At 38.9% G+C, this 14,708-nt stretch overlaps 1 protein-coding gene across 1 annotated transcript in view; it reads left to right on the forward strand.

Annotated features, from left to right (window-relative positions):
• Positions 1-14,708, forward strand: part of ntng1a (netrin g1a) — an 89,653-nt gene that overhangs the window by 11,688 nt on the left and 63,257 nt on the right. The window contains exons 2-3 of the mRNA XM_085939102.1: positions 8,267-8,296; positions 8,591-8,638. The gene's annotated coding sequence lies outside the window, so the exon portion shown is untranslated. The remainder of the gene's footprint in view (positions 1-8,266; positions 8,297-8,590; positions 8,639-14,708) is intronic.

Genomic DNA, 14,708 nt, shown 5'->3' on the forward strand with positions numbered 1-14,708 from the left:
CCTTCAAACTCAAAAATAGAAATCAGGCACAGTTTCCAGACAAGTCTTGTTTTGAATGTATGCGGTTGTCGAAGGCAAATCCAGAAAACGGTTATTTGATTATTTGAGAGATATTTTGGAACTACAGAAGACACGGCTCCAAACAGATTAGCGATCAGAGGTCGTCTGGTAAATAAACCAACAGTTATGTCAGAAAAGCAAAGCAATACGCTAGAGAACGCTTGATGCCTTCTGTGAGACTGAAAAACGTGTCATTCTTTTCTGGCCCTTCCAGCACGTTGAAAGCACGACTTTGCAAAGATATGTAAAAGTTCTCATCTCATCCGAGTCCAGATATCTCCTTCTAAACAAGCACAGATGGTAAGTATGGCCTGAAACAATTCTCACGGTGGTTTCTACACTGAATAGATGCTGAGGGAAAATAATGACTCAGAAATTATTGCGACTGCTTGAAATGATTACAATATCGGGTTTATATTGCTGGAATGTCTTTATACTCAAATGTTGCTTACTTTGGAAAAGTAGACTTTGTATAAATCACCAGACCTTCCTAGTGTGCAGTCAATATTGGGTCAATAAGTCCCCAGCGTGGTAATAGCGAGAGGTAGTTTTCGAGAAAACAATGAAGTGTGAACGACATCTCTATAATATGAGTTTGCTTTTTCTATTCTGTCTTGTTACTTTTGCAACAAAGGTATCAGACACTGCTCTTTGGTCTTCTTTATAAAAGAGCTAAAATGGCTTTTATTAAGCACTTAATCCAATTTGCTTTGTTACATTATGCTCATAATAAGGCTGGGTGGATGGAATAGACTGCCTGAAACGTTTTTTTTATATATACATCTTTATAATGAAGTTCACTCCTTTGTTGGCTTGAAATGTCATACATGAAAATCAGAGGCATGGTTCCATTCTTGCCAACCAATTAATCTTTAGGATGAACTTTTTTCCTCTCCTGATAAGTGGCTTGCGTAAAAAGTCTTTTGGGCGAGAAACATCGGACTGACAAAGTTTTACTTTCGGGAATGATGAAGAATCATTTCCAATTTCCACTCCATAACATCTTTTTGATTTGAATGGTAAAATAATGACACGAGAAAGTGTCAAGATCAAATGTTATGCGGTAAAGCAACAACTAATATAGAATAACAGGATGCCAGCACAAGCACAATTTGCTTTGCCCGTAGTTCAGCCACAATAAATAGCCGGGGCCCCTACCGCATTCATCATATCGATTTTTCTTTAATGATATGCGCTAGAAAGTAATTTCCTTGTCTCTGCCTTGTCAGCGGTGACTAATCAAATTTTCTCGAGTCAACCTATTCTATAGCTCAAGGAAATGCTTGGTTGTAGGTGTTGGTCATCCGAGTGCCACAGACATTTCCGAACAACTGAAATCTTACTCTGAATGCTAAATATGAGCTGTGTTTTAATTAGTTCACATATACTCGTGACAGAAACTGTAGGAGAAAAATACCCTGCCTTGTGATCAATACCTTTAGATATATTGTCTTGATTCCATATTTCCCCCTCACATCATATTTTGAACATATGGAAGGAAACTGCCACCGAAAAGCGAAAATAATGCCAAATATAACTCATGCATTGCAGACATAAATCGAATGGGTATGAATATGCAATTTTCAAATATCATATAAGCCATTTTATGATTAAAATCAAATGCTAATTGCATTGGCTCATTACTACTTTCACTTCTAAAATGCCATTCAAAGTAGCGCACCCACAAACCAATCGATGTCAGCTGTCTTTCCGACAGAATCTTTTATTTGCTGTAAATACCGAAACAGAGCGTTATAGATTGGGGGCAGCCAGCTGGACGCCCACATGCGCGTTGTTTTTCCCCCTTCTCTGGGTGGTGGCACTCTGGAAAGGCATTGATCATCGCTTGGTGTCCAGTTTCATGGAGGCTGTCTAAAGCTATGACTAAGGCCTACCGGGGCCAAGATGTTTGGAGTAAACCCGTGACCTTTGAGGTTGGTCTGAAACCATGTTATTGATAGAAACGCGGATACGGTTACTCACCCACTGGAAGTTGTCATTATTCAATAACTGTGATTTCGTAGTCGATACTGAGAGAAACCACAATATTCCATATTTAGTCAATGTTCATTCCAATTTATTTTCCGAAATATGTGATACTGTTTGGAATTCATAAAGCCTTCTTCCACCAAGCAGAAATCTAGCTTTGTATTCATGCAGTCATTCTGACATTTCTCTGTCAATAGTATCAGACTTCAACCCATACTGGGCTCCCTGCAGTGCAAAGGGAAAGAGAAGGTAGCAGAGTGTGTTTTTCCAAACAGCCTGCTCTTCCCACCCACCTCTGCACGGTGGTTAACACTCGGATTTCTCTTTGTAGCTCTGGCTTTGGTGAATTTTCCTAAAATACACATTCATCATTGCCGAGGGCATAAACAATTATCAATCAGCTTTTACCCGGTATTCCACATAGGAGAGATTCTCATGCAGCTTGCAGAGCTCCTCTTTTATTTTCAGTGGAACACCTAATGTCCGATTGTCAACATAGAAAAGTAAGTTTGTTCAAATAAAAAGTCTAATTACCTCACGTCCTGTCATCTCCCCGGTCAGAACGATTGAATGGCCACAGGCAAAGAGGTATGTTCGAACCTAACACACCAGAGGGCATTTGATTAGCATTCATATTGTTTTGCCACTTTTCAACATATTGGCTCGTCAATAATTCAAACGGCAATTACAATGACGAAGACATCAAAATGTAAAACGGAGCACTCCGAGTCGCCCTTATTCAATACCAGTTGTTTACAAAACTACAGACAAGACTAACTTTTAATTAGTGGCTGTGTAGACTAGCCAGGATGAGCAGATTGTCTGCTCCCGCTTTCACGGTCTTCGTCATGGAAATAGAGAACTGGAAGCATTGCTATGTGAATTGTTGTTAGCGGTGCTTCATGTGCAAGTTGCCAATTTAGACTGCAATGGTCCATCTGTGACAATTGAAAACATGATTTGGATTTAATTGTGACTGACTCCTTTTATTATACATAATGACAGACGCGACCATATAAAAAAGAATATGTTAACGGACATCAAATTACGAAACACGATTGCTTATACAGCATGACTCCTTCTTGCGATTGATTATCCAGGCACAATGCCCGTCAAGCGTACCAAAACCATCTTAACTTTGGCTTTCTTTTAAGTAGAATGTCTTGTCTGACCTTTTTTTGGAAGACCTTGCTTGAGTAAGGCATGTCCTTGTCACGACTAGTTTTCATGGACCACTTGGCAGAAATGTCCTAACTTGAGAATATTGACAAAGAGGAGAAGCGGACCGTGCGTGCGGCTACTATAGGACATTTTTTTTCGGAACAAATAAAGTACAAATTGAAAACAACTCCAATGAATAATTAGAATTATAAAACATCTTTAGACAAAACACTTTCTGCAGAAAACATTTAGCCCCTAGCTTCATCTAATTCAATGACAAAACAGAAAACAAATTCACCGTTATTGATTTTCTTGTAACTTATGGACATCTTATGTGCAAATGTCAACCGCTCTCGGTGTCTGCGGAATATGTTATCTATTAATGAAGACACGCTCCGGCACGGTGGCGTGTGCCAGGCCTGACAGTCATTCTATGTGATCACAAGCTCTAATACCTCCTTTAATCAACACTGCTTGGCCCGAGGTATTGTGAGGGTATCCGTCTCACCTCGCCGGGAACACACGCTGGCAGCCGTTTTGCATATCAGGCCTGGCCGATCGATATGTTATTAGAGAACAACCTGTTGGAGGCATGTCAATTAATTCCGGGCTGTCAGCTGCCTCACTCGCGCTGTTTAGCAAGACAACCAGAAGAGTCGAAATCGCTTCAATGCCCTGAGAATGAAATAAACTGGACGAATGAGCATCTTTCTCAATCGATAAATTCTTATTCTCGGGAATCAATGCTGTCCTGAACTGTTGCTCTATTGATGTGTTTTTTTTCTCGCTAGAAAATGGGACAATTACCTCAGAATTTGACATTAGTGATGTGTGGAGGTAAATATTCATGCTTACAATGGCAGATCTTTATGCTGTCAAATCGATTCTGCAATCAAAATATCAATATTTTGGATTATTTGAGGACATGTACAAGTATATCAGTGGCGGGAAAAGTGTAAACAAGAGATGATAAAATGATGAGGGTTAGCGGGGACTATTTTTTCTTCCGCCTGGGGTAAGTGCAGAATGCTGAGTAGAGGCAATTACTCAGTGGACACACTGAAAGAGTGTAAATGGAGTCAGCGTGGAGCTATTTGACCTCCACAAACAACCAAGATGCATTTTGGGATGTTTGTGGTAAGTCAGAACAAACCACAGAACAAAATGATTTATGTTAAGTATGAGAAAATCTAATCCACACAATCTGAAAGGAATTTTGTGAGGACATTTATCTGTCATGATTGGTGTTCATCTTGGTTTCAACCAATCAACTCGCTCCAGCCACATAGGTGTGCCTCATTGTCTCATCAGTTCGTTTGTATTTATTCCCAGAATTCCTTCAGTCTGTGCTCCTTCATTGTTGTTGATGCTGTTGTTACCAATGGAAAAAAAAAAAAAAACAGGTTGGACATTTTTTTTTCTGTGAAAATAGCTTGATTATTGCGGAGGGAAGAGAGCTGCTTGAATGGGGGAGCGGCAATCCATATGCTACACTTAACAACCAATGAAGTTGTGATTCAGAGATCTGAAGCTGAAAAGAGCTGACGGTGCTTGTCCGCACCCCTGACTTTCTCAGAACAGCAGAGGCACGCAATAATCTACCTCAAATTATTGCCTGTAAACTACGTCATGTAACAGTTAGATCAAAATCACTCAGTTATGACCTTAACTGTAAAGACAATACGTTCATTGTGTTTTGTTTTGATTTCATTGCATCGTAGTTACAGCAAGACCCGAATTATTTGGAACGTTAAAATACATTCAGATTTTCAGTCAACCCATGATAAATCCTGTTTTACAGTTTGTGATCACAAACTATTACTAATGGGCTCTTTGGAAAGATAGTGTGTATAGTCAGCAAATAATCTGACCAGAAAATTCCCTTAATGGAAACTATAGAGCTTTTCTAAGCTCTCTTTGGATGCTGACAGCTTGACATGATCGCTCAATGACTTCAGCACAATTTTACTGTACTTTGGAATGTAACCAAAGCAAAATGTTTGCTAGACTTGGAAATGATCTGATGTTCATAACGACTGAGATAGAAGTCATCAGTGAGTATTATTTACTGTATAGAAAAACAATCAACTATGGAATCAGAAATAAAAATGTGGGGCGTAAAATAAAATGTAAGAGATATAAAAATTTCCTCCACATAGTAATTTGCTTGTATCATATGCTGGTTCATTAAAATAGATCCAAATCTACACAGCATGATGAAGCACACACTGGAAAGAAATGTGAGCACTTTCACAAAGTCTAAGAATGTAATAAATACCAAGCTTTTCAGAGCATTCCACTTTTGATTTATATTTTGGGTGAATTTTACCGAGAATGCAAAAAGCTTTATCGGTGTAAGATTTAATGACCCAACATAAAGAAATGGGAAATAACGTATCATATCTCTACATTTATTTTCAAAGCAAAAGCATGCATTGTGTTTATCCACATTATGAGTCCAGTTCGATGTCACTTTCCATTCAGTGAAATGTTGAATAATGTAACAGTCGTGCAATTTTGCTTTTCTCAATGGCCGACGTGAGAAAATGCAATCTAATCGGCCGGTATCTATTTTTAATGACTGGCTGACCATTGTCATTTAATTTTGCTATCATTTTGAAATTTGAAAATTGCCAGTTATATCACATGACCTTTCATAACATCCAGTCGGTCACTGCTAAGCCAAACCAAATTTCCAGCAGTTGAAAGTGGAAGTCATATGACTGCTTTTGGACACATTGCTTCAAAACTAAAAGTGGACTTTGACTTTATTCAGATGACTGAGAAATAACATAAAAGATTGAGGATGGAAAATAATATTGCTCCAGGGAGAGTCATATTCCAAAGACCTCCTTACAGGTGTCACCTGGAAGCTTTCTGCCACTCAGCAGCCCACTTCTCTAGAAGCTACGGATGAGAATCTTTCAATCAAACGGCCTCAGGCACAGTGCCCCCATAAATAGTCAACACAACAACTCGGGTTGCTTCAAGGTAGCTTGAAAATCTCAACTTGGTGTCCCGCTATGGGCTCCATTCATAAAGACTCTTTAAAGCCAATATGAAAGAGTCAAACCACCTCTGGGTTTAAATTGGGGGGGGGGGGGGGGGGGCACTTTTAAACCTACAACAGCCAAGAATTTGATCAATTTAAATCTTATATAATTACCGCAATGTGTTTTATACCCATTCCTTCAAGAAAATGGTTACAGTACACCCGGCTGTTCATGACATGTAGCAGATGTAAAAGATGTTTCCATATAATCCCATTTCCTGAGAAACGCAACACCCACAGCAGCACTTCCAATTACTCTCTCCTCCATTGTCCAGTCATCTCACGTTGCCCATTATTTCTCTCTGCATCGCATGCTGCGGTGCGAGAAGGCCGATTATTGTGGGGTGCTTTTGACATCAATGTGAGGTTCAACTCATCCCTGCTCTTATTTTATGCTTGCTTAGCCATCGGATGCTATGTAAGTTCTACAGTGTTTTGACACTTTTTTTTGGGAGTCGATGTTTTCCCCCAAAAAATAAGAGCATTAATATTCTTCTTTGCATAAATTGTCATACAAATACCGTGTGCCCTTTTGGATCCAAACATGCTCACTGCGAGAGGAACACATGGCCAGACAAATCCCCCGTAGCTTGACGGCGGGATATTCTTAGTGTTGATGGAGTTATCGATCACGCACACATTAAAATGATGTCGGCAGCGGTGAACACCAATGGCGGAGAGCTCCATTAATCAGGAAATCAATGCATCCTATCAATAGGCTGCTGTGGTTCTGACAATGGACGATACGTTTGGAGGTGGGACTTAGCTCGAACCCGACGGGTCTCGCACGTCTCGGCATTTGAACTTCGACCTGTCTTACGCAAAACTCTGGTGATGCTTCCATCTTTTATCGGATCCTTTCAGGGGATTGCTCAGTCCCACAACTCATTGTAGGTTGTGAGCATGGAGGAGGGGTCATGAGTCATGAACGCTTGAGATGAGTAAGTTCACTGTCAGCTTTCTTCTACTTGTACCCCTGGAGATAGTCACCTCCATGACTGATGGAGAAAAGTCATCAGCATGACTGGACAGTACAAAACGATTTTCAACAAGTTATTTCATAATTCTTTTTCACATTTCACAATTTCATATTCTACCGTTTCTTTCGTTTGATTTCATCTACGTGCTGAGAAAGTAGCCTAAAAAAAGACTAACTGACATTATTTTGAAAGTGTCGAATCAGCACGATATTTGAAGTGCAGAATACTTATAACTGATCATGTAAATTACAACCTGTAATGTCTGAAAATAGAACTAAGGGTTTCTAATCTGGGTCACTAGATGAGAAGCATCCAAAATGTGGAGAAAGCGAAATTAACTTTGCCAACTTGAAAAAAATTAAAGTCACATCCTAGGGGGACCAGTTGGTTTCAGGCTATTGAATAGCAGCTTTGTAGATGTCAAATAATTACCAGAACATCCTGTTTCCCATCAAACACGACATGAAGGGCCGTAAAACCTGCCATTCATATGTCGAGTAGAAGGCAATTTGGAGGTTACATCTTTTGTAAACGTATCTTTTACTGGAGGCGCTAGATTGGAACATGCCTTTAAACAGATTTCCCTCCCCTTTTCCGATCAGTGAATTGAATTGCAAAGTCTTGGATATAATTTGACTTTAGACATAACCAATTTATCTCCCGCTGCTGTGCAATCCAGCCCTGTAATGAAAACCCAGATGGGCAGTCAGGATTGGCGGAGACTGACACATGCTTCCGTTGGTTCAAATTAGAAATGCCAAAAGAAAGGAAGAAAGTGTCAAATGGCAATGCCGCGCACGGTTCACATGTCGAAGAATCGGGCTGGAGGATTCAATCTCAAGAAAAGTTGTTTTGTTACCCGCCAATGAATGCCCTTTCTTGTTTAAATGTTACTTTTTTTTGTGGAATCGCTTCTTTATCCACCGATTTTGACCAAATGACAATTTCTTATCCAGTTTTGTGCAAATTGTCTAAACTGAGATATTTTGCTGTACTTATATTTTTCTCTCTGTCTCTCTTACAGAAAACACAAAAGTCAGAAGAATCATAAAAGGTATTTGGTGCACCCTGACATATAAATCTCCTTATATAGGATGCACTAAAAAACATACTGTAACATAAATTCTACTTATATAGCAGCTGGTGAAATGTACTGTTGCTGAACCATTCCTAAAACCGAGTTAACCAGAACCCATATCACAAAAATATATCCAAACCTGAGAAAAAATCTTTATGAATTACATGGATGCCAATCTGTTATAAAATACTCTAATACTTTGTCAAATTATTCAAGTACTGTAGTTAAACCTGCAAAGTATCTAGCAGCACTTTACTTTTCCTCCTTTAGTTTGACTGATTACACCAAATCGGTGAACGTCGTGATGTCGACGTCCTGGTGAGAGCAGCTGCTCATCTTCTCTGATAGCTATGTAAATGTGCACTCTTTTGAAAGTTTTTTTTTTTTTTTTCCTAAACAAAAAATGTTATTTAAACTGTCAATCATTGTTTGCATAATTACCCCATCGTAGTTTCACTGAAATTCTGATGAATGACACTCGGCTCTGGTGATTTGTACTTCAGAGAGGAAATCTCTAAATTTAGATTTGTCATCAGTTGTATAAATGATATCGTCCGTGTCAATTATTGGTTATGACACATGGTGACACAAACAAACCACTTCTGCGCTTTTAAATTACGTCCTCTTATTGTTGCTAATCATCTCAATGTCAGAAAGCTTTAGTGGCAAACTTCATTTGAACTGATGTCACACACGATTAGGCTATGAGGTCTTCAAGGTCCTAATCAATAAAACAAATAACATGCCCAACAATAATAGCCATGTTGTATTTTCCGGAGTTAGTTTGATGCTTTATTTCAAGACCAGTTAGCGTAATCTTTTCCGCTTTGGCTGATGGATTTGATGGACTGTTTTAAGTCTTGGACCTAGCGCCAGACACCGTGCCTCCAGATATCTGGTTTGTAGCATTCGTTTAAGTTCAGATAAATATACTGCATATTATGTTGAAAATCAGTTTATAATTAAAAAAAAAAAAAAGCCAATTAATAGGTTTGAGTTGAAAGCTTTCCCTTATATCTGCTTGATAGTTCATTGGATTGATGGCATTTGTATAGTGCTCATAATAAAGTCGAGGTCACTTCACATGACTCCAATCGAACGGGAGACTTTTCTAAGTGTTCCATCCCTGAGCGCTATAAAATGGTTGTTTTATTTTCCTCTTCACCTGGTGACCCGCGTAGACCACTTGGGGTCAGTATCGAGCATTGGGATTAAATAGACGTGCGAGTACAGAAGGCATGGGAGATGTATGCATGAGCACAAGATTATTAATAGTCAATAGTGTGGATTCCTAGAGCCAAGACTAAATTTAAAATTTTCTTTTTTTTTCCTCGAATAGTTATACTTCTAAGCTAATTCAAAAGCATACCACGACCAAATCATTTAACGTTAAAACGATCTCTGCCAACATCTTCATACAGGCGACAATGCAAATTTCTCCACGTCCACAAACGTTTTTCTTTAAAGCCCCTGATACATATTTTAATACAATCACAGGCTCGGCGCCACGGATAAATCTGTTTGTATAAGACTGATAAAGTATCTGGCCCAGCTGTCAACCTATTTCCATGACAGTTGTGTGCAACTCCTGGCAAGCATTATGCTATCCAAATCAATCATATCTGACATGCTTTCACTCAAAATGAAGCAAAGTCCTTGAATGGCTTTAGTAATGTCATTCGAGGGAGGGGGGGCAAGTTGCATGTTAAGCCAGTGCAGCACAAGCTAGCTTTTAGGGAATCGTTATAGTTCAGTGGCACACTAGAAACTAAACTAAAAGTGTCGATAATTGTAATCTATTGTATTTTTTTTTTGCACAATTCTGTATCTTTACCATAGAAGCTCCACGACCATATTTGGCTGTTAAAATGTAGATCTGAAATGTTACCCACAGCATTTCGACTAATAGCTTGTGTTTTTAAAATTTGTGTTCCTGTTGACCTCACCCGACAGGGACGGATTGGTTGGCATTGTCATGGTAGATGAAAGCTTGGGCTGTTTGCAGGTAATTGCCCCCAATCCTTAGTCATCAAGTTGTGTAGATTTCTCTCCAGCTCATTAGCAGGCTTTATTTGAAGAACCTTTTTCTCTCTCCCGTCATCTTTCTCAAAGCATCTCAGCTCACTCTCCATTTTGCTGAGAGTTTTTTTTTTTTTTACTCACGTGTACAAATGTGTACAATTTGAGTTAAACACAGTCACTTTAAATATGACTTTTTTTTTTTGCATAATTTGCTTTCATCAATTATTCAGACATATCTTTTTCACTTTGCGCTGGTGTCGGCATCATCTGCAGCACAACTGTCTTGTCAATATTATCAACCTTGGATAATTAGCCGCCATTCTTTTGTAACATAAGCTGGAAATGTCTTCATTGATGAGCAAAACAACACTATTGACGTTTCCTGTAAAGCGGGATTTAAAAAAGCTGAATTTCAGTACTAATCGGAAGATCGACATTGTCGGTTCGTCTTATGTTGAAGTTGTAATTATTATTGATCATGTAATTAAATAATACAGTATATATAATATTCTATATATTATTATATAATATATATAATATTATATATAATTTAAATAATAGTGTATTATTTAATTATTTCACAACACTTTAATTCATATTATTAGATGGTCATCTTAAAAATTGGATCACCAAATTTGAATGGTAAATGAAGTCTCCCATCTGTCTGGGTTGGAGCTGTCATGTTTAGTGTTAGCGCACGGAGCCGCTTGGGAGAGTTCATGAAAGAGGCAGAAGCAAGCGCAGCTCATTTGACATGCTGAGGGAAGGCAAACGCTCCATATGCACACCAAACCAAAGTCATTATGGAAATACATTTCAAATGCATATTTATATTGTGAGACAAAAAAACATTTACATTTCATACTCTCGTCCTTACCGCCGAGAGACCTCTTGAGGAAAGCATGCGAGAATCAGTCCGATGGCATTATACCATCCCCGTGGCATTATGTGTAAATTCTGTACAGTCCTTGTGGGTTTTGTGGAGTTGTTTGTTCATGGAAATGTCATGTTCCGAATTCGGGTTCATGAATGAAGAGGTAATTGATTGTGGCGATTTTCACATTCTCCCCCCAACGTAATGAGGTTCCTAGTATGGTGCTCAGTGTTGCTGACCCAACCGGAGTCTAACATGCCCCCTTTGCTCCCGCTGAGTGATTTGCAAGGCATGGCTGTCCTTCAACAACTGGTTGCATCGGAGACTTGAAACGTCTACAGTATTTCCCCAATCTATTAAACGGCCGCTGCACTCAGCCTGTTGTAATTGTGCTGACCGCAACTGAACGTCTTGCTTGAAAATGCACTGACTGCAAGAGAGATTCAAGTCAAGTGGCTGGGTTGGTCTAGGTGAGAATTTTAGGGCAAAAAAAAAAAAACAAAGCACATTTTTCAAGATCATGCAAAATATTTAGACTCTACAGTCTTTTAGGTTTTATTTATTTATCCCTTGATAAATTTGCCTTTACTGGGGTTTTTTTTTTTTCTCAGGCCAAAGCCTCGTCTAATGGAAAAGTCGTATTTTGGTGCCATCTTGTGGCATCTTCATGCCAATGAACTATGTTGGACTGAATGAAGCATCTTTTCCCACTACTCATCTTCCTCTGCATTTGCTTGCATCAGTCAAAATAAACATATACATCCGAATTCTCAATTGTCACAGATGAAAAATGATAAAACATCAATACCTAACTTTACTAAGATAAACAGCAAAATACTTCCTCTGACCAGAGCATTGAGTACTGCAAGCTAGTGCGGTAGAGAGAATGCAAATGAAAATTAGAGAGTGGTCATAATGTGGAGCGGTACCCCTTTCAGCACACATCTTCCTGACTATAATCCTGGCACAAAATCAAATCCCACCTCCTCACTGAACCTAGATAATTGCAGACAGGGGTCTGATAAGCCCCTGTAATGGAACTCTGTCAATCAGTTCATGCCATATAGCCTCCCCCTCTCTCTCTCTCTCCCTGGTGTTTGCTCAAATTGAATGAAGAAATCCAGGAGCCGCTGACATTTAGGGCTACTGCTCTGCTGATTGTGAGAAGAATGTACCGGTTTAATTTCATTAACGGGGAAAGTAAAAGCAAATTTGCCGTATGAAAAGCAATTACGGCGCTGCTGACTGGAGCTTTTATGCTCGCAAAAGGTCCTCCTTCTCATTGTCTTTCAGAGTGCCGAAGACTCGCCTCAATTTATCGCTCGGGTATTTATTATGCAAGCAAAACAGAACTCAGACTGGGTAATTATTTGCCTTCTGTGATCCAAAGATTGTAGAATTCCGCAACTTGGTGAAGATCTAGAGTAGTTTATGAGTATGTTTTGGGTAGACTTTTCTACTTTGAAAACTGCAATCTAATATAATTTTTGAAAATATGATTCAGGCAGTGGAGAGAAATCAATGGTGGCCTTTTTCTCCACAGCTTCAGTCCAAAGTTCCCTGCTGCTTGAGTGCCATGGTTTGTTCTCCCCTTTCATCCAATGAACATGCCCCCTCCGAGCTTGGAGAATAGTCTGACTGCAGGGTAGAGGTTGCGTTCTTCTCACCTGGATTTATAGAAGAGGGGCAATTTTGAAAGGTCTTTGGCTTCACTGTAGATTCAAACATGCTGCTTCTGCTGAGAGCCATAAGTGAAGGAACATCTCAACAACTTAAGGTTTCCCATTTTGTTGTGATGGGGGAAATATTGATATTTTATGTTGGGAAGAAATCAATAATGATATCAACTTAGAGTGTGTTCATGTCGATTCATCAGGGTTACACATAAGATTGTAATTTCTCGTGCTTATGTCAAATCCTAAATGGCTAAAATGAGGTAAAACGGTTCAAGTTCATGTCCTTGTGATTCACATTTTTAAACCTTAATCAAAGGTTCGTGCTCTTCTGAGTGCTTGAGCACCAATAACTTGTGGAAACACAGAGTAGACTTTGGCTTTATGCAATAAAACGGCAGCTGGATACTTCTAATGGGCAAAAAAAAAAAAAAAAGGACCCAAGGCCCAGGGAGAAACCCTTGGGGGCAGACACTGCCAGGTTGTTTATCTCCACACGGAGCCCCTCGCCGCTCCTGTCTCATTAGTAACGCAAGGGAGTGTCACAGTGGGGCTAGCTGGCTAAAAGAAGTTGACCTTGCTCACAAGTGGAACCATTCTTCCAACGTGCACTTAGTCAAATGAGGACTTTGAAGATTATTCCATTATTATTTTTTTTTTACTTTTATTCACACAGAAAAATTTGGAGGGTTTATGTATTTAGACTGCAACCCCCCCACACACACACACACTTCCTTATTTGGAGTATAATTGTGACTTGTGATTTGTGCTTTGTGAAACACTGAGAAGGTAGATGAGAATTCAAAGCGGTTCATGGGAGAATGATGAAATGGGGACAGCGTGGTTTTTGACAGTTGATAAAATGAGATACGGAAAGGCCACGACAAAGACAAACATCTCGGAGACACAAAAAGAAACCAAAATTCATTTAGATTTTTTTTTTTTTTTTTTTCCTCAAGGCATATTTCATATTGCTTGACATCCTCACTGGTTGCTGTTTAGTTAATGTTGCAATTAAACAATGAGCCATGTTAACAACTTTTCTTTTTTTTTTTTTATAAATGTGTAAAAATGCTTTTCAGGTAGATACAGTCATGGTTCGTTATTAATCTCAGTCGACGACATGTACTCACCAAATCTAATCAGTAGTCAAATTGGAGTAACGGAAGGAGGCTTTTACTATAATTCACAATCAAAGAACTGGTTTGTTGTATGTGTTTGAAGCTTAGAGGAAGATTTCCTTGTAAAGCTCTGGGGGGAAAAAAAAAAACACAACTGTGTTACTCCTGTACCATTTCCAAATTAAAAATGTTTCCACCCTGACCATCCTCTCATCCCCCATGTATGAAGAGGGATTAAGTTGGCACAAAAGACTCTAACAATAGCTCACCTAGGTTAAACCACTTTTTTTTTTTTTTTATCACATAACTGTTATTGTTGTCTGATGACATTTTTGAAAAGAACGTTTGATCATAGATGCACGAATAATAATAAATTGAGCCCATCCCACAAAGATGATTTTATTTTTTATTTTTTTTTAGTGTGGGCTGTGCTAAAAACAAACAAACAATAAAAAAATAAAAAAATCATGATGCCACCATTGTTATAATAGCTCATGAGTTTGGCTTCCTTCAAAGTGAGCCAAGGTTAATTCCGTCAGTCTCGCCTGTGCTTTTCCTGCTATGACAAATCAAAATGTCTGCAGGGAGGCAGATCTCGGCTGAATTTATATTGGATATTGCTGAAACCACGGTTTAGCTCGTGAGTCATAAAAACCAAAACAAAAAAGTCAAATTCTCACATTCCATTCAAATACATG

This window comes from Syngnathus leptorhynchus, chromosome 19 (assembly GCF_054491065.1).
Source record: "Syngnathus leptorhynchus isolate UIUO chromosome 19, UIUO_Slep, whole genome shotgun sequence".
Classification (NCBI taxonomy): Eukaryota; Metazoa; Chordata; class Actinopteri; order Syngnathiformes; family Syngnathidae; genus Syngnathus; species Syngnathus leptorhynchus.